The following is an 18,970-nucleotide window of genomic DNA, read 5'->3' on the forward strand; positions in this document are numbered from 1 at the left end:
TGATGGAAATATTTTTGAGACAGAAAATGATTTTCCTCCTTGGAAAAATTTGGTCATTAGAGGACAAGATGGGAAATTGTATAAACTTTTGCCTTCCCATCCAGATGATCCAAATTCTTCAGCCAAAGATATGATAGCTGCTACTAACTGGACTAATCTTGCTCTATTTAGCTTGGAAAGATTTGCTAAAGCTAAATTTGATAATTTAGAAAAAGCAAATAGTGAAATGAAAGCACTTCTGGATAGAATTTTGCAAAAGCAAGATTACAATACTATGTACTTAAATGAGCATGTAAAGACCTTGGCTGAAAATGATCAGACTATAGCACAGAGTCTTGATAAGCTGTCTTTAAAGACAGAAAAGTAGATCCATGATGTATCAATTACTCATGGACGAGAGATTGTTAGAGTCAATAACAATCTAGATTTGATAAAAGGATACGTGAAAACTGTTTCTTCAGATTTAGCTACTTTAAAGAAGAAGCCAAACACTGAAAGCTATAAATCTGCAACTTTGTTTTCCAATCTAGTTACTACTGTTCCTTATTCTATTTCTCCTTCTGTGGAAAGTTTAATCAAAACTCCAAGCATTATAAATTTTCCTCCTCCCACTTCTTCTCATCCATACTCTCTATTTGCTAATCCAAGTTTCTTTACACCACTTCTAAAGCCGGTCCCTAAAGAGACTCCTGGTTCAAAGAAAGAAGAAGCAGAATCTAAAGAATTCAAAGGAAGTTTTTCAGAGTTCTTTGCTTCATCTAGTCATGATGAAGAAGAAGAAAAATCAGATGCAGCAATTACCAGTATCAATAAGATAGATGATACACCTAAACTTGAAGAACTAGAAAGCTGCATAAATAATTTTTCTCAGCAGGATAAAGAAAAATTTGGTATTTCAGAACTGGATCCTTCTGAAGAAAAAGAGACTTCTGACATTGACCAGCAAGTCCATGCTACTACCTCTAGATCTACTTGGACTTCTACTTGGAACTCTGCTCCTGACCGTCGTGATTTAATGAAATCAGAATATCATAAGGATTGGTCAGCAAGTTCCACTTATTCATGGAACATTGACAACTATACCGAAGCCGAAGTAATGTTTGTTCTGCATTCTATGCTTTTATGTTATCGTACTTATCTTGCAGATAAAATTGGTCCAATAAATGCTACAAGAAGAATAATAGCTGCCTTTGAAGGAACATTAGACTCTTGGCTTAAAGCTGAGACTTTAAAGTTACCTACTCTGCTTTCACAATGGGAACAATCAGTCATTCTAAATGCAGATGGCACTACATACATGGACCCCGTCACTACTCTCCCTGTAAATAATATGATAGGTTGTTTGATTTATGGCATCACAGTTAATTTCATTGGATTTCCTCAGATCACCAATGATATAACTGTCATTACTCTGCTTGCAGTGAAACTGCACAACATGCAGCACTTTGATGAATATTTCAATAAATATCTGCATCGTCTCCATACTCTTTCTCCTGATTTAATTCTTGAACCAAAATGGAAAGAGATTTTTGTTGCCTCTCTACCTAACTGGGTTTCTTCAGCAATTGTAGCTAAACTCCCCGGCAAAATTGGAGACTACAAATTTGGCATTATTCGTCAAGCAGTTAAGGCAGTCATTGTTGAACTTTGCTCCCAGATGAAGATTGCATGCGCCGCCACTAATCCTAAGAAGCCGCATGGCTATCAGCAGCTATGTAAACAATGGCATTTGGGCAAAGCTGGCAATTCTGAAGGGGTGAGAAGAAAGAAAAAGAGATTCCCCAAGAAGAATTCCCCGCTTCACCACAAAAAAGACGATCAGCACAGAAAACCAAAGCCATACAGAAAAACAGAAATGTTTTCCAAAGAAGTAATTTGTTACAACTGTCAGAAGAAAGGACACACTGCTAATAAATGTCCTGAGAAGAAGAAAGAGTTCTCTAAAAAGAAAATTGCTTATAAGAACAAAAAGGGTAAAGTAAATTACTTTGACCTTCCCAGCAGTTGTGATGAGCTAATCTCCTCTGATTCAGAATCAGAGAATGAATTGAACTTTGCAGATGACTCTTCCTCAGAAGAAGAAGAATACTGCAGAGACCCCTATTGCACAAATTGCAATGATTGTAACTGTAGTGACCCTGATGTTTGCAAGTGCAATATGATAAGTATGATGAAAAGCGAAGATGATGAGATTAGCAGAAATCTCTTCAGTCAGATGATGGCAGCTAGTGATCAGCAGCTAAAAGAAATGTACAGATCTATGCTAACTGATCATCTTTCAAAGAAAACCTCAAAGTCATCTTCAAATCAAGGTTATGTTCCCCCTGCATCATTATTTTCAGTAGAAGCACTAACGAGACAATTCAAGAATGAAGAATTTGGCGAAGATCTACCACAAACATTGCCTGCTATGCATATGGCTATTAAAGAACTGAGGAAAACAGTAAAAGAAAATAAAAGACTATGCATAGAAAATCATAGAGATCTTTCTGTCAAATTACTTCATGCAAATACAACTTCTACTTCATATTTTAAACCAAGTCCTGAAAAAAAGATTTAGATGATGAGTCTGAAGCAGAAAGATCGGGTTTGAGTTGCCACTATGTAAACCAAGATGTAATGTACTGTGTCAAACTAAAGGTACAAATTGGTAATCACACAGAGTTTTGGAATGTTTTGATGGACACTGGATCTCGCCTAAACATTGTCAGTGATATAGTTGTTCCAGCACATCTAAGGAGGCCTAAAGAGTGTCCAAAGGTGATAACTGCCAGTGGAACTATTCCTACAAAGCATGAAGCTGATGTAAATATCTTTTTGATAGAAGCCACTGGAGTTCATCTTGTCTGTCCAATAGTCCCGGGAATAGACTGTGCCATGTACCTTGGGACTCCCTTCTTCAAAAATTTTGAGAAGCATGGCGCCAAGCTAGATCGAGCATCAGGAAGGTATGGTTATTTTTTTAGCTTGGATGAAAAAGAAATTTTCTTTCCTTTTATTAATCCTAATTCTCCAAATAGAATATCTAGGATTGAAAGGATGGAACATCTCTTAGCTAAAATGGAGGTGAAGAAAGAAGTTCTAAAAGCAGAAGAACTTCTTAACAATGGAAAATACGCCAAAGAAATTGCAGATATAACAGCCAAATTCAGAGAATGTTGCTCTGATGATCCAAATGCATTCTGGCATATAAAGAAGCAAGAAGTAGAGTTTCCACTAAAGAAAGATTTTAATGGCAAGCTCAGAAGATCTAAAGCTGTTGCTATGAATGAAGAGCAACTAAAGACATGCAAAGCAGAAATCAAAGATCTCTTAAAAAAGGGGTTAATTAGGAAAAGCAAGAGCCCTATAGCTTGCTTTGCATTTTATGTAAATAATCATGCTGAACAGGCCCGGGGTAAACCAAGACTAGTTGTTAATTATAAGCCCCTGAATTCTATTTTGGATTATGATGCTTATCCATTGCCCAAACCATCAAGCATTCTGGCACAGATTTCCAAATCAAAAATCTTTTCTAAATTCGATTTGAAGTCTGGATTCTGGCAGGTTGGGATCAAAGAAGAAGACAAATGGAAGACAACTTTCTCTGTTCCTGAAGGACATTTTGAATGGAACATTATGCCATTCGGCCTGATCAATGCTCCATCCGCCTTCCAAAGAATTATGGATGAAACCTTTGAAGGTATGGATGAATTTCTAAAGAAGTATATAGATGATCTTCTGATTCATTCTGATAACATTCCTGAACATATCAAGCATCTAAAGATCTTCTATAAAAGAGTGAAAGAAATGGGAATAGTCCTCTCTGCATCCAAGATGAAGCTTTTCAAAACCATGATAGATTTTCTTGGATACAATATTCAGTATGGTTCCTACAGTGTGATACAAAGGAGTCTCAATTTTGTTGATCATTTTCCTGATGAGATAACTGATAAAAATCAGTTACAGAGATTCCTAGGCAGTTTAAATTATATCTCAAAGTTCCTGAAACATTGTGCTCAGGAAAGAAAGTTGCTAAATAAACGTCTACAGAAAGATCCTATTCCCTGGAATAAAGATTGCACTGAAGCAGTCCAAAGAATTAAAGAAAGAGTGAGAAATATACAGCCCCTTTCACCTATAAGAGAAGAATGGAAAAAGATCATAATGACGGATGCAAGCCATGCCAGCTGGGGTGCAGTCTTATGTCAGGAAAACCCCATAGATTAAAAGGTACTAGAAGTTTGTCAATACTCCTCGGGTCTTTGGGCTAAGAACCAGTTGAACTGGTCTAGCCTTAAAAAGGAGCTGCGAGCAATATGCCTTGGCATTTCCAAGTTTAAAGACTTTGTCATTTACACACACTTTACAGTAAGAACAGACTGTCAAGCCCTGAAATTTGCTATTCAGAATTGTGAGTTTGAAGACGCAACCATGGTGCGCTGGGTAATGCAACTCAGCCAATATTCTTTTGATATCAAGTTTTTCAAAGGAGATAAAAATAACTTTGCTGACATGCTCAGTAGAGAATTTCTTGAAGAAAATTCAATGCACGCCTTATCCCTGAATTTTATCCGAAGAAATCAAGAAGAAGTAGAGATTGAAACATCCACTGGATGGGTTTCTTTCAATTTACAGAAGAGTTTGTTTGACCATGAGCATAACTGGATCCCAATCAAAGAAGTCAGACAGAGAATTGGTATACCATACAAATGGACAGATCCACTTCAAGATGAAATGAATGAAGAAGCTTTAGAGGCTCTTGATTATCTCAGACATATTGGAAGCATAGCCTATAGGCTAGAAAGAGATGAAGAAGATAGTACACGGATCACTAGTTGCCACATTACTCTAAGAAGATTCTGCAACTTTCTGGATCGAGACAACTTTGATGAAGAACGGCAAGAACAGGCATTCTACACAGGTATGGGATTACAAAATTTTGTAACTAATTTATTTTACTCTGTACAGTTCTCCTTTTGGTATGAGCACATGCCAGTCGAAGATATGGAAGAAGAAGATCCACTTCCAGAGTGGTTCTTAGATTGGTGGAAGATTTATGGATTATCTCCATTAATCTTAAAACCACATTCCTTCACCTTATTAAAGATTCCTAACTTCACTCCGCAGACACCATGCCTGACAGATGTCCTAAGAAAAACAATCAATGATCTTGTCAATCTGAGTGATCTTGATTTTCTACAAGGAGTACGAAGATGTGGCCATATACGTTGGTTCGTAATGAATCACTACAAAGAAAGAATACTTTACACCAGCAATAATTCCAATTATGAAGATTTTCATCAGCAGATAAGTCCAGAACACAATCCTTATCTTCATCTCAGCTACTTGGAATTACCAGATCCCCATGACACGAATATTTGGGAAACAGAGAAAGAGATATGGGTCTAGTACTATTCAAATTACTTGATTGAACGGTGGAATCTCCAACACTACAGCTGGCCTCAAGTAGATTACTACACCATGATGTAAAGTCTTTCCAACCGACAATGGAGTTGGACGGGTCTTGCGTAGATTCCTCGATCAAGAATATCTACTGTGTAAATAATGAGATATGCAAATCTCATCTTTTCAGTCTTTCGAGGGTTCTCTTGTACGAATCTCCTCTGTGTAAACATAAAGTAAATCTGGTCCCCATATGCCTCTGGCTTTCCGTATCAGAATAGGGATGAGATAACATGAGTAGTCCCCTCATGCTTGGATTTGGTCCTTTTAAAGCATCTTGCTTTTGTCAGTCTGTACATCCTACTGTCAGCAGAAGCATCTTGCTATCTGTCAATCTTGTTGATGACTCATGAGATGCTTGAGTCCTATAAATAGATGAGACCTGAGGATGGAGGGGGCATTCGGGTCTGAAGAGTTTAGAGTCTTGTGAGTCTGGAGTCGAGTGATTTTCCTGCTCTGCATCTGCGGACCATAGTGTCTGATCTGCTTGCATCACGAAAAGTTCACTCTGGTCTTATAGTATTGGTTTGGAAGCCTGCGCATCAGTGTGCTCGGCACTGGTGAGAACCTAAAGTGGCTGAACCATAGGAAAAGTCTGAAAGTCTGTCATAAGATTTCTGAGGCAGAGTCTGTCCATCGCCAGGTAGCCTCCAGTAATACTTGTTCCCAGCGAACGGTATGAAGTCCGGTAAAAGCGATGACAGTCGATCTCTGTAAAGAAATAATCCTTCTGTAATATATGAATCCTATTTCTGATAATATAAATCAAAGCCTCTGGCTATCTTCATTTACTTTCTGCATTTGTGTTGTTAATAAATCAAAGCCTCTAGCTATCTTCATGTACTTTCCGCATCTGTGTTGTTAATTTAATTCGAAGCGTAAAACAAGTCTATGAAATTATTATCAGCAAGAGTGAGACAAAGTTATGGGAGAAAATAAAAATGGTAGCTACATTAGACTGGTCCTATAATCAAATATATGAAAATATGAAAATTTACATGGGATCTGATCAAGAACTTGATTACCAAATTAGTGAAGAAGGGTTGTTGATGTACAAGAAAATATTATATATACCAAAAAAAGGACATATAAAAAAATTGATATTATATGAATCACAAAAAACCATTTGCAAGACATCCTGGATATCAAAAGTTGGCAACAACTCTCAACAAGGAGTTCTTCTAGCCAAGCATGAAAAAGGAGGTAGTAGAGTATCTCGGATAGTGTAAAGAATTTTAGCAAGTAAAAATAGAACATTAATATCCAATAGGGTTATTAAATCCATTACTGGTACCAAAATGGAAATGGGAGGTGATCTCCCTAGATTTCATCATAGGACTGCCCCAAATTAGAAGACAGTGTGATTCTAAAATGGTGGTGGTGGATAAATTAACCAAAGAAACCCAGTTCATTCCTCTACAGTCTACATATATAGTTGCACACAAAGTTAACATTTTCTTAAAGGAAATCTTTAGGCTACATGGTATACCTCAAGTGGTTATTTCGGAAAAAGATCCAAAGTTTACTCAATTTTTTGAAGGCCTTGTTTATGGGTATGGGTACTCAATGGAATTTTAGCATAACATATCAACTGCAGTCAGATGGAGAGAATAAAAGGATCAATTAGATTTTAGAAGACATGTTATTGATGTATTGCATGAATCAACCCACTAAGTGGGAGGCGTATATCCACCTAGTGGAATTCACATATAATAGTAGTTACTAAATGTTATTAAAGATGAGCCCCTTTGAAGCTATTTATGGCACAAAATGTTATATTCCTTTGATCTGGAGTCACCGTAAAGATAAAATAATATTAGGACTTGATATGATTTAGGAAATGAAGCAAATGGTGAAACAAATCCAACAAAATTTAAAGGAGGCTTAATATTGGAAAAAACATTATGTTGATATGAAAAGAACCCCTAGAGAATTCCAACTAGGAGATCATGTGTACCTAAGAGTATAACCTAAGAAAAGCTCTTTGAAGCTGGGAAACTGTGTTAAATTGGCTCCTCACTACTGTAGCACATTCGAGATACTGACCAGCAAAGAGGTGGTTTCTCGAAGACAAAGTGGTATTTTGGGTGAGGTCTAAGTGGTAAGTAGTATTGCAGGGTGAGCACCTGATTCCACTAACCATTCGACACATAGCACAAGAGTGGAGAGAGAAAATTGCTTTATCGGGCGGGTATTCTCCATGCTTGTTGTCTACCCAAAATCAATGTCAACCATCAGATCCATCGAGTGTTAGATCAGTGGTGGAGGACTATCGTGCAAGTTATGCATCCGAAATCCTTGTGAACCATTGGATCAAAAGAAGGAGATCAACAGAGGAGATCGAGCGGATTGGTTGGTGATCAGGCTAAGAGACAACCATCAAATCGAGCACCAAATCAACGGTTGTGATTTAAATGCTAATCGCAGAGGTGAAGGGTTGATCGGAGATTAGAGAGAGGAAGGAGCAGCATTGCGGAGATATCTTTGTTGTGCAAACCCGACGATTTATAGATGTGGGCATAATGTATTTGAAGTCTGGCCTTCTGTGTTCGAGTGCATTGTTCCTGTGTTTCCCGTGTTATCCCAATAATTGTATGGTCCTGGGTTTTGAGGCTTAAGCGAAATATAAAACGCTTTCGATAGTTAAGTGGGCCATAACCCACAGGCGTCAGGATCGAAATTTGTAAATGAAAGGGATTTTGCCTTACCCAAGTTAAATCTCCTTTCAACAGTTGGTATCAGAGCAAGGAAGGGTTAAGGGGAAGATTTCCAGCGAGATGGAAGAAAGAGTGCAAGCAGAAGGAGAAGAAGGTACAGTTGATAAAGCTGGAGAGTTATGGTCTTACTGTCGTCCAAAGAACGGCAGCCGAAGGTGAGGAAAATTGCAGCAACCTAGAGCAAGGAGTGCTCAATTGGTTCCAGAGAAGAGAACTAGAAGGATGCCAAAAGACTAAAGTTCAAAGGAGAAAGCTTGGTGAGGTATCGTGTAGCAGAGAAGACTGTTACTGCAGAGGTTGGTTGCAGCTCACAGAAGATCATGAAGGCAGTTCCACTGAGAAGTGGGTAGAATTGCTAAGAAGAAGGAGAAGCATATGACCAGGAGGTCATAAATTTTTGTGTCTTGGGAGTCTGATACAAGAGCATCTGGAACTCTTTATTAAAGGAGGAATCCAAAGCGGAGCAAGGAGGATGTGGACCATCGGAGCTAAACATGGGACATTTCTATTAAAATAGAGCTAGTTTGATGGAAGCGATAAGTCTCTAGAAGACTTGATTAATGTAATGTAATCTGCCATATGTATACGAATAGAGAGATTTAGGGGTTGTTGAGGAAATCAAGGAGAGGATTGATCGGATCCTTTCAGTGATCCAATCCAATATTCTTGTAATGATGAACCTGTGTGTTCTCTCTCTCTCTCTCTCTCTCTCTCTCTCTCTATATATATATATATATATATATATATCATGAGACAGATAGAGAGGAGACAGAGGGCGAATAATAGAAATTGTGTAACAGAGATAGATACAATGTAGTCAAGAGGGAGTTTGTTCTAAGGCTAAAATTCCTTAGCTTGTAATCATCTGTATATAATAGAAAAGTGTGTGTTCAGTGTTGATTTTGTGCGCCTGTGTGTAATGTATAAACCATCTAAATATTCAAGTGTTGTAGGTTTGATCAACCATCGATCACTGTAGGATCGATGGCGATCCAAAGATATCGAGTCATTGATATATATGTGGAGTTATCGTGTATTTAAAATAAATTATGGTAGAAACCATGGTTTTAACACAGAATCCATCAATAAGCAGAAGATCAATGGCGTAGGCGACAAAGAACGAGAACCATCGATCGTTTAGATAAGCAGTCATAGCATGGTGGAAGAGTGTGAAAGATAACCAGTGAAGAGGTGGTTTCTCAGACACAAAGTGGTATTTCGAGCGAGGTCTAAGTGGTATGTGGTATTGAAGGGTGGGCACCTGTTCGACACGTAGCACAAGCGTGGAGAGAGAAAACCGCTTTATCATGCGAGTATTCTCCGTGCTTGTTGTCTACCCAAAATCAATGTCGATCGTCAGATCCATTGAGTGTTAGATCAACGGTGGAGGATTGTCGTGCAAGTTGTGTATCCGGAATCCTTGTGAACCGTTGGATTAAAAGAAGGAGATTAACAGTGGAGATCGAGCGGATTGGTTGGTGATTAATCTAAGCGACAACCATCAGATCGAGTGCCAGATCAACGGTCATGATTTAAATGCTAATGGCAGAGTGAAGGGTTGATCGGAGATCAGAGAGAGGAAGGAGCAGCGCTGCGGAGATATCTTTGGTGTGCAAACTCAACGATTTATAGATGCGGGCATAATGTATTTGAAGTCCAGCCTTATGTGTTCGGGTGCCTTGTTCTTGTGTTTCCCATGTTATCCCAATAGTTGTATGGTCCCGAGTTTTGAGGCTTAAGCGAAATATTAAATGCTTCTAATAGTTAAGTGGGCCATAACCCACAGTCCTCACAATCGAAATTTGTAAATGAAAGGGATTTTGCCTTTCCCAAGTTAAATCTCCTTTCATCAAATTTTTATTATGCGAACGTTAACAACTTATAAATTATGTAAAAAATATATAGGTGAATGAAGTAAGAGCAAGCCCAGGGATAGTTCACGAGCAATCAGTCTTTTGGAAACCAGCTGCTTGTTACAATCCCCATCCATTCTTTCCATAATCTAACGAACCCTAGTGATACTATGTGAGGCCTAACCAAGAAACTAGATAATATAAATACTTATATCTGTACATGATTTCAAAAGAAGAAAAAGGGATAAATATTCCGCATCAAAGGAATTTTCATACAAAACTATAGAGTGGAAAATAAAAAAAACAATTTATTTGCATACAAAACTATAGAGTGGAAAATAAAACAACATTTTTTTTATATATGTACATGTAGCGAGCAATAAAATATTTCTATTAAGAAAACATTAAACCCTAAGAAAAACTAATCGAATCTATAGAAAAACCCATATATGAAAAATAAATTCATCTAATAATAACAAGAGGCAACATTATAGATAAAAATTTTGGTGTATTCGGATACAGAAACTTTGAGTCTTAATACAAGAAAAAATATATGAAATGTAATGCATCAATCTGAATATTTAGTGAAAGCTTGAGATTAGATATGTGGGTGAGATATAATTTTAAAATAATAAGAAAAAACATTGTAATTGAGGGTATTAAACAAAAGAGATAGAATCGTAAATATCACCGTGCAACTTGAAATCCTTAAGACAAAATCAGTATATATCTTTCTAATGGCTGACATACATATAAATATAAAAACTTGAATGAGACGAAGGCCATTAAAACAATATAATTTTCCAATGTAACACCCTCCTCCCATATCTACCCAAGCAACCAACCAACTAAGGTAAACATGCGACAAGAGGCCACTATGGATAAGATTCAACCTCCTTGGTGACTTTAAGGAAATGGAATCAAAAAAGAAATAAACTAAACAAGATCATAACCAAAACCCCATTAGCCATGATAGGCGTTTTGTCAAACATATCATCGATATGTAATCTACAAGTGTAAATAACATAATTAAGTGTAGGGATCTCATACTTATCTGAGAATCGCTATGAACCATTTTTCCCTCATGCCATTTGTTGCATTATCCTCCATTAATTCATAGACATGTTATCCATTCACATACAAGTAAAAACATGTTGAGAGACATACATAACTACTATCATAAAATGTGCATATAACCAACATAATAGGAACAAGAATACAATAAACATATCAACCATCAAATCCGTAAATACATCACTACCTTTACACATAAAAATCAAGGGAATGGATTTCTCGTTAATGATTGCAATGAACCAACCAGAGATGGGACCACCACGTTCCACCAAACCGTAGAATGGTTGAGCCAAATCTCTATTCAACCATTCGCCCTCGTGTCATATTCCAAGCATGAATGTGGGATCTCATAGAACACATCAATCAAAACTCATCTAGGGCTTGCAGAGGCCATCCACCACAACCCATCAAATAGTGATTCCACCTCACAGTCGAACATCACCAAAAAAACCATCATCAGATCAAGGCTTCCAGAGCATTTATCCAATCAAGGTTTCTAGAACTAGTAATTCAACCCACAACTTATACATGGATTCTAGAGTGTTTGTCCAACCAAGGCTTCCAAGACTAGTAACTCAACCCACCAAGGGCTTCCAGGACTAGTAACTCAACCCAAGTTGTTACAGGGCGTCCAAAGTGTTTTTTCAACTAGGGCTTCCAGAACTAATAACTAAACCCAAGCTAAGGAAACATGAGAACCAACAAACAAAAACACAATGAAATTAAATCCACAATCACCATGGCTATCCAAGAAATGGAAAGGCTAGGCAATCCACTGTCGATTCAGGAAATCTTCCATGCCAATGATAGATCACAACCAAGAAACCACATGCATGTGCCATGCATGCCAAAATAGTGAAGAGATCATGCATGCAACTTGGTACCTGCAAGAAAATCTGATGTAGTTGTTGATGTCGATGCCTTCTTATGCTTTCCTTCTCTTCCTTTGCCTTCTTGCTCCAAGAATCCAAGTATGCCACAACCATCAAGAGTGCTCCAAGAAAAAACTAAGTCTCCAAGAGTATGAGGGATCCAAGAGTATGAAGGAGAGAGAGAAAGAATAATGAGAGAGCTCCAAAACTGAATTGACAAAAGGTTCACTCTGAAAGTAAAAAGCTTGCCAACTGATCCTTAGAAGCCTTTTTTATTAATGAGGCATCAATTTTCTTCATTTTCCATTATTTTCCTTCATTTTCCTCCTCACATGCAACCTGTGACCTTTTACCCTCCTTTTCTCCTAATTTCCATTATTTCCCTTCATTTTCCTCCTCACATGCAACTTGTGACCTTTCACCTCCCTTTTCTCCTAATCTCCATTATTTTCATAAATAAATGTGCCAAAATACCTTTTTTCCTCTTTAATGCCTTAGTCATTGACTTTGCCGGTTTCCTTAACCATAAACAACCAAATGAACACCCACTAGGATGTCGTACCCACCATTCAACTTGGAATACGTGTCCCAGTCATCCGTGGTTATTGATTTTTTTTAACATTTATTACATGTAATTTTTATTGGGATGTTACATCATAGACATAGTAATATTTCAATGGAAAGGTCATAGCCATGAAACTATTAAAATTAAAGGCTTGGTAATTGAAACCCTAATCTTTTATATTGCAGAAAAATTCAAAGAAGCCAACATTGTTGACGACTTGTGGCTCATAATGTTGTGGCCTCTATTGAAACAGACCTGAATGAAAATTAAGTGAAGAGTAGTTAAAACATGGAATTTGATACAAAAGGTAATGTTAGTTGGAAAGCATTGAGAATTTGAAGGTGTCATACGCGAGAATGGGAAAACCCTTTAACAAAACACTAGTAAGAAGGAAAGTGTCTGGAGACAAAATGATACCAGTCCCCAAGGATATTGATTAAGGCATACCCATGGGAGCCCTCACACGGCCACATTTTGCATTCCATGATGACTTAGCCACAATTGGGAGCAAAATAGAATGGAAGAGTTAATAAAAAAATTGAAGTTCTTAAGTGGAAATCTCTAAGAATATGTATGAAGAAAATAAAAGGGGAAAACCCACCTGACATCTGTAATGTGGAGACCCTGATGGCCCATGCTAAGATTGAATCGAACTAGTGTTTGTCCCCAAATTCATAGAACCTATGGAAGAATTAAACACTAAGAAAGAACCGAATATATTAATAAATGAAAACATGTTACAAATACTATCGAATTTGGAAAGAGAGTGAGTTATATGTGAAGTGAAATGATGTGGTTTTATACATGAATGAAAGAAATAACACTATGAATGTTGCAATGGCAATAAACTAATGGCCTCCAATGATTAATTAAACAACACAAGTCATAGCTTAGATTCTAGAAGAAGTACAGTAAAAACCCAAGGTGGCAAGTGTTTTCCCTACCGGTGAGAAGTGTAAATGAAAATTCTGGGCAGAAACGTCAAAGGTGGTTACACCTCTACCTGACGGGAAAAATATTATCCGTCAGATAAGACTAAGGGAAAGTGTACTGCACAGATGAAAAGAGGACAAGATTGTTCCTAATGATGAATAGATGGATGGTTGAGAACCTTCCCCCAAAATATAGCAAATAACTACAAGTTGAAAACTTCACTCCTACATCATTCCACTAATATAATTCATGCCACATGTTAAGGTTTGTGAATAAATTAATAATCTCGTATACACGGGATGTTCGGTAACAATATCAAATATAACAAAATCAAGTATAAACTATAATCAAGGAGTTGGGAATTTCATAACAAGAGTGAGGATATAGTTAAGGTATGGAATAAAACCACACAACATCACATATGAATAGCTAGGTGTAAGATATGTGATGTATAGAAGTCTACATAACAATTTTTCCTTAAGTTGAAAATATCATGTTGTTTCTTGGCAAACTTAGTTGCATCTTAAGTAACGTGGATAGACATTACCTTCACTCTTAGTTGCACCTTAAGTAATGTGGATAGACATTATTGAAACATAAATTTTAAGCATAATAGTAATGTATTGCAAGGGAATGATAATTGTTTCTTGGTAACGTGTATAGACATTACCTTCACTCGTAGCTGCACCTTAAGTAATGTGGATAGCCATTACTGTGTTAAAAGGAAACAAAAAATTTTAAGCATAATAGTAAACACAAATTTTCAGCATAATAGTAATGCATTCAAAGGGAATGATAATTGTTTCTTGGTAATGTGGATAGACATTACCTTCACTCTTAGTTGCACCTTAAATAATGCTGATATACATTACTGTGTTAAAAGGAAATACAAATTTTAAGCATAATAGTAATGTTTTCTAAATGAATGATAATAATTACGTGATTAGTAAGTGGAAAAATTGTTTTGATGACCCTATGTGAAGATATAGTGAGTTAAAAATAAAATATTATCATTTCCTTATTTACAAAATTATCATTTACTGAAAATATCCATAAGTTTATGGGTGATATAACATCATTCAACTAGTTGAGAGCTTTCCATTTATTTAATTTTTACCTCAATCTAAGTCTTGGTTAGAAAGTTATTCCCCTTAAAACTTTAGTTCATTAAATAAGCCATGCCATCAAAAGGAATCTATATGGAATCCACATGGCCACACTTGGACCATGTGGTGCCACATCCCAACCACATGGGATTCGATATGGGAAAAATTTCATATTGGTACCGGTACATACTTTTAGTTCCCTGATACTGTATTTATGGTACTGTCTTTCCCTAGGATGGTATTTTAATGCTTTGTCCTGGTACCACAATCCCTTGTGTCACTCCCCCTTAGGATCATATCCCTAGGTGCCATGTTCCCTAGTATCCTTTCCCTAGGTTCCACTTTCCTTGGTACTACATTTTCATGGGACTCATATCTTTTACCTCCCTTGGTACTTCTTTTCTCTCGTATCACATCCCCTTGGTACCATTTCTCCTAGGTGTCATTTCCCTTGGGATCACAACCCTCAGTTACCATTTTCCTTGGGATCATGTTGGTTGACACCAATTCCCCAGCTTTGATTTCATTGGGATCATTTCCCTTAGGCTCTCATTCCCCAAGATGGTATAATTTATTCCCCCCTTGGCAACACCTCTCCTTGAGGTGGTAGGTTTGATTCCTTGCATAACTTGTAATCAGGTTAAACTTATCCAATTAAATATAAGTATCAATAACTAGGCATGAACACAAAGGTTCTCATAACTATACAGGAAGAGTTGTAGTCTATTAGGCCCCTATACTACTAGTGTAACCCATTATTGTTATTAGTAAAACCAACTTATTATATTGATGTACCTATGTAGTGCCCATATTGTTACTAATGTGCCCCATATAAGCCCACTATTGTTATTATTGTGCCCTTACATTATTATTGTTATGTCGGCTCTGATTATGTTATGACCCCTTAGAATCCTATATATAGAAAGGAGGTCTTTTCATTTGTATCATCCAAGAATTGTTCATTTATGTAATGTAAAGGAGGTTTCCCCCTCGAAGAGGCTGAATTATAAGGCATTGATCTATCTTTTCTATCTTTTCTTGAGCTCGTTTCATAACATTTGGTATCAGAGCTTTGGATTCTAGGGTTTCGCTGCTCCAAACAGGTCATCGTGGAATTTTCGCTATAACTTTTTTTTGTGACATTTCAGGAGTCACAAAAAAAACCCATTTGAGAAGAAATCGCACTGAACCTTGGGTCCGAATTTTAGAGATTTTCACGCGATATTTGCAGAGATATGATCTGAGGAAGTTGGTATTTTTGAAGACTCCTGAATTACATTCAAAACAGGTGACCTGGGAAAAATCGTCATAACTTTCTCTCTGGGGATCGGATTGAAATTTCGTAAGAAGGTACAGAAATATGACGGACTGTAGTTTCTTGTATGCATTTTTCAGATCCATAGGTCGAACCACTGACTCGTGGCACGTCGTACAAGTTCGCTCTACTGAACTAGTCTATAATCAAGTCACTGTGGGAGATTTCGCATAACGTTTCCTTGGAGAATCCAATTTGGGTCAGACTTATGGCATTGGAAAGAGGACGCAAAAGGCTACTAGAGGTAGCAATTTCAGAACTTAAATATCCTCAAGTACAGAGATACAGTCGTTTCAAGATCAAGGTCCTAAAATCAAGAAAAAGCAAGATGAGGAAGTTTGATGGCAAGGATCCGGTAAATTAGATACTTCAGATGGAGCAATATTTTGATCTACATGGTGTACCACTGTTACAAAAGGTATGTATTGCATCTTCATATTTAGAATCAGATCAATTTTTATGGTATAAAGGGCTTTGTTCTCGTAAAAAACTTGTTACGTGGTCAATTCTCACGGAGGAAATGATAGCACATTATGAGGATACAAAGAGCAACACCTTCTTTAGAGCAACACCACAACAATTGGAAAGAGTAAAAGGGCTTTGTGACATATTTGAAAGTAAAATTATGGCAACAAGGAAGTCTACCCCTCACAAATTTAAAGATGGACGTGTTGTTTCTCCTAGCCTTCCACAACCTACAAGGGCTACACCACAACAATTGGAAGAAAAAAGAGAAAAAGGGCTTTGTTACAATTGTGATAGCAAATGCACTAAAGGTCATAAGTGTGTTGAGAAGAAATTATTTTACATAGAGTATCAAGAGGAGGAAGAAAAGGATCAAGAAACATCAAAAGAAGAGGATATATGCTAGGACCCGACCCCAGAGAAATAAGAAATGAATCAAAACATATCTTGTAAACTATTGGCAAGAATGACCACTCCTCAAACTCTCAAGATAGAAGGACATATCAAGAAGAAAAAGGTGCAAGAAGTGAGAGATCACATCAAGAAAGAAGAAATGAATCCAACCATATCTTTTAATTCACTGGTCGGAATTACCACTCCTCAAACTATCAAGATAAAAGGACATATCAAGAAGAAAAATGTTCAAGACGTGAAAGATCACATCGAGTGTAAAGAAATGAATCCGACCATATCTTGTAAAGGATTGGAAGAAATTACCACTCCTCAAACTCTAAAGATATAAGGACATATCAAGAAGAAAAAGGTTCAAGCAGTGAAAGATCACATCAAGCATCAACAACAAGTTCTCCAACTTTTAAAGGATAACGCCACTTCGGTGCAAAATCAAATGAAACAACAGGTAGATCAACATCATAGTGAAAAATGTTTTGATGTAGGTGATTGGGTATTTTTACTGCTACATCTAAAGCAAGCTGTTTATGAGAAGGAAATGTTGGCAATACTACATGCACTTAAAAAATGGCGACCTTACCGAATGGGAAGACTCTTCAAGGATGAGGATGTGGAAGCATTGTTTTGTGCTACTTCTATTATCCAACCAGATTGGATAAACAAAGCAGGGGATCAATGGAAGAAGGACAAAGAAGTATGGCCACTTATTCAAAAGTTGCAAAAGATCCCAATTCAAACAATATTGCCAGATATTGAAAAGGAAGGAAAAATCATATTGGAACCTGGAGTAGTCATAGAAACAAGAACCTGATAGCTACGGAATCGATCAATTTTAGAGTATCTCATCAAGTGGAAGAACTTACCCGCTGAAGATTCCACATGGGAGGACAATAATTTTATACAGAAGCATCAAGAACTACTCAAGCGTTGAGGACAACGCTTTTTGAAGGAGAGGGGCATGTTAGGCCCCTATACTACTAGTGTAACCCCTTATTGTTATTAGTAAAACCCACTTATTATATTGATGTACCCATGTAGTTCCCATATTGTTACTAATGTGCCCCATATAAGCCCACTATTGTTATTATTGTGCCCTTACATTATTATTGTTATGTCGGCTCTGATTATGTTATGACCCCTTAGAATCCTATATATAGAAAGGAGGTCTTTTCATTTGTATCATCCAAGAATTGTTCATTTATGTAATGTAAAGGAGGTTGCCCCCTCGAAGAGGTTGAATTCTAAGGCGTTGATCTATCGTTTCTATATTTTCTTGAGCTGGTTTCATAACATAGTCCATCTATTAAACTTCACTAATCCTCCAGAAAAGTGTAGCTATTATATATATAAGCCATTGTTGTCAACTAAGAGAGCATAAAAAAAAAACATCTCAATCATGAAGATAAGTTCAACATCGCACTGTAGGAATTCATTATAAATCATAGACATACAAGATCTCATACTAATCATAAACATAAAATTGAAAATCAAAGTTCATGATTAAAGTATACAAATGTAATATACTTATTTGGGTGTCCTAAACTAACTCACAATTGAAGGAGGGACTTCCACTTTCACCCAATCATAAGCCATCTACACCGTAAATTACTTGCAGCTAACCACCCCCAAGCCAAATCCAATGCCTAAGAAAATTCTTGCTTAGGGAATTCACACCAAAGGCTTGGATAAACACTTAGAATATGGAGCCTACTATTTTCTGGTTTATGGATTTCCCTCTAATAGAAAACACCAATGTGGTCTATTGATTGTACTAGTGTTAATATCCAAGTTGGTTTATTAGTTGTTCCTAACCAAAAACACAACAATGACACACTCTTTCGTTTGATTTCATTCACAAGGGCTCACCCAAGGTTCATATGTGGCATTTCCCAGTCTCAGGAGTTGGATTCCACTGTCCAGGTGGTTTATCAGTTGTCTCCTCATAGCAAGCACCGCAAGGGTCCAATGTCAATTATTCAAGTGGTTTCTCAGTTACCCAACAAATAACACAATGAACTAGAATTCCCTATCCAAATGTTTTATCAGTTATACAACAAGCACCATAGTGATTCAGTGTCTCATTGAGCCTCCCACTGACCTCATAGAGTTAGACAACATTGTACAGTGGCCCCACAAACAATTCATAAGGGATTCATCGAAAATTCACAAGGGTTTAACTCATGCATAGGTTTATGCATGCTAGCTCAAACACCA

The sequence above is a fragment of the Pinus tabuliformis genome, chromosome X (genome assembly GCF_031772625.1).
Source record: "Pinus tabuliformis cultivar Carrire ecotype Pingquan chromosome X, CPIR1, whole genome shotgun sequence".
Taxonomy (NCBI): Eukaryota; Viridiplantae; Streptophyta; class Pinopsida; order Pinales; family Pinaceae; genus Pinus; species Pinus tabuliformis.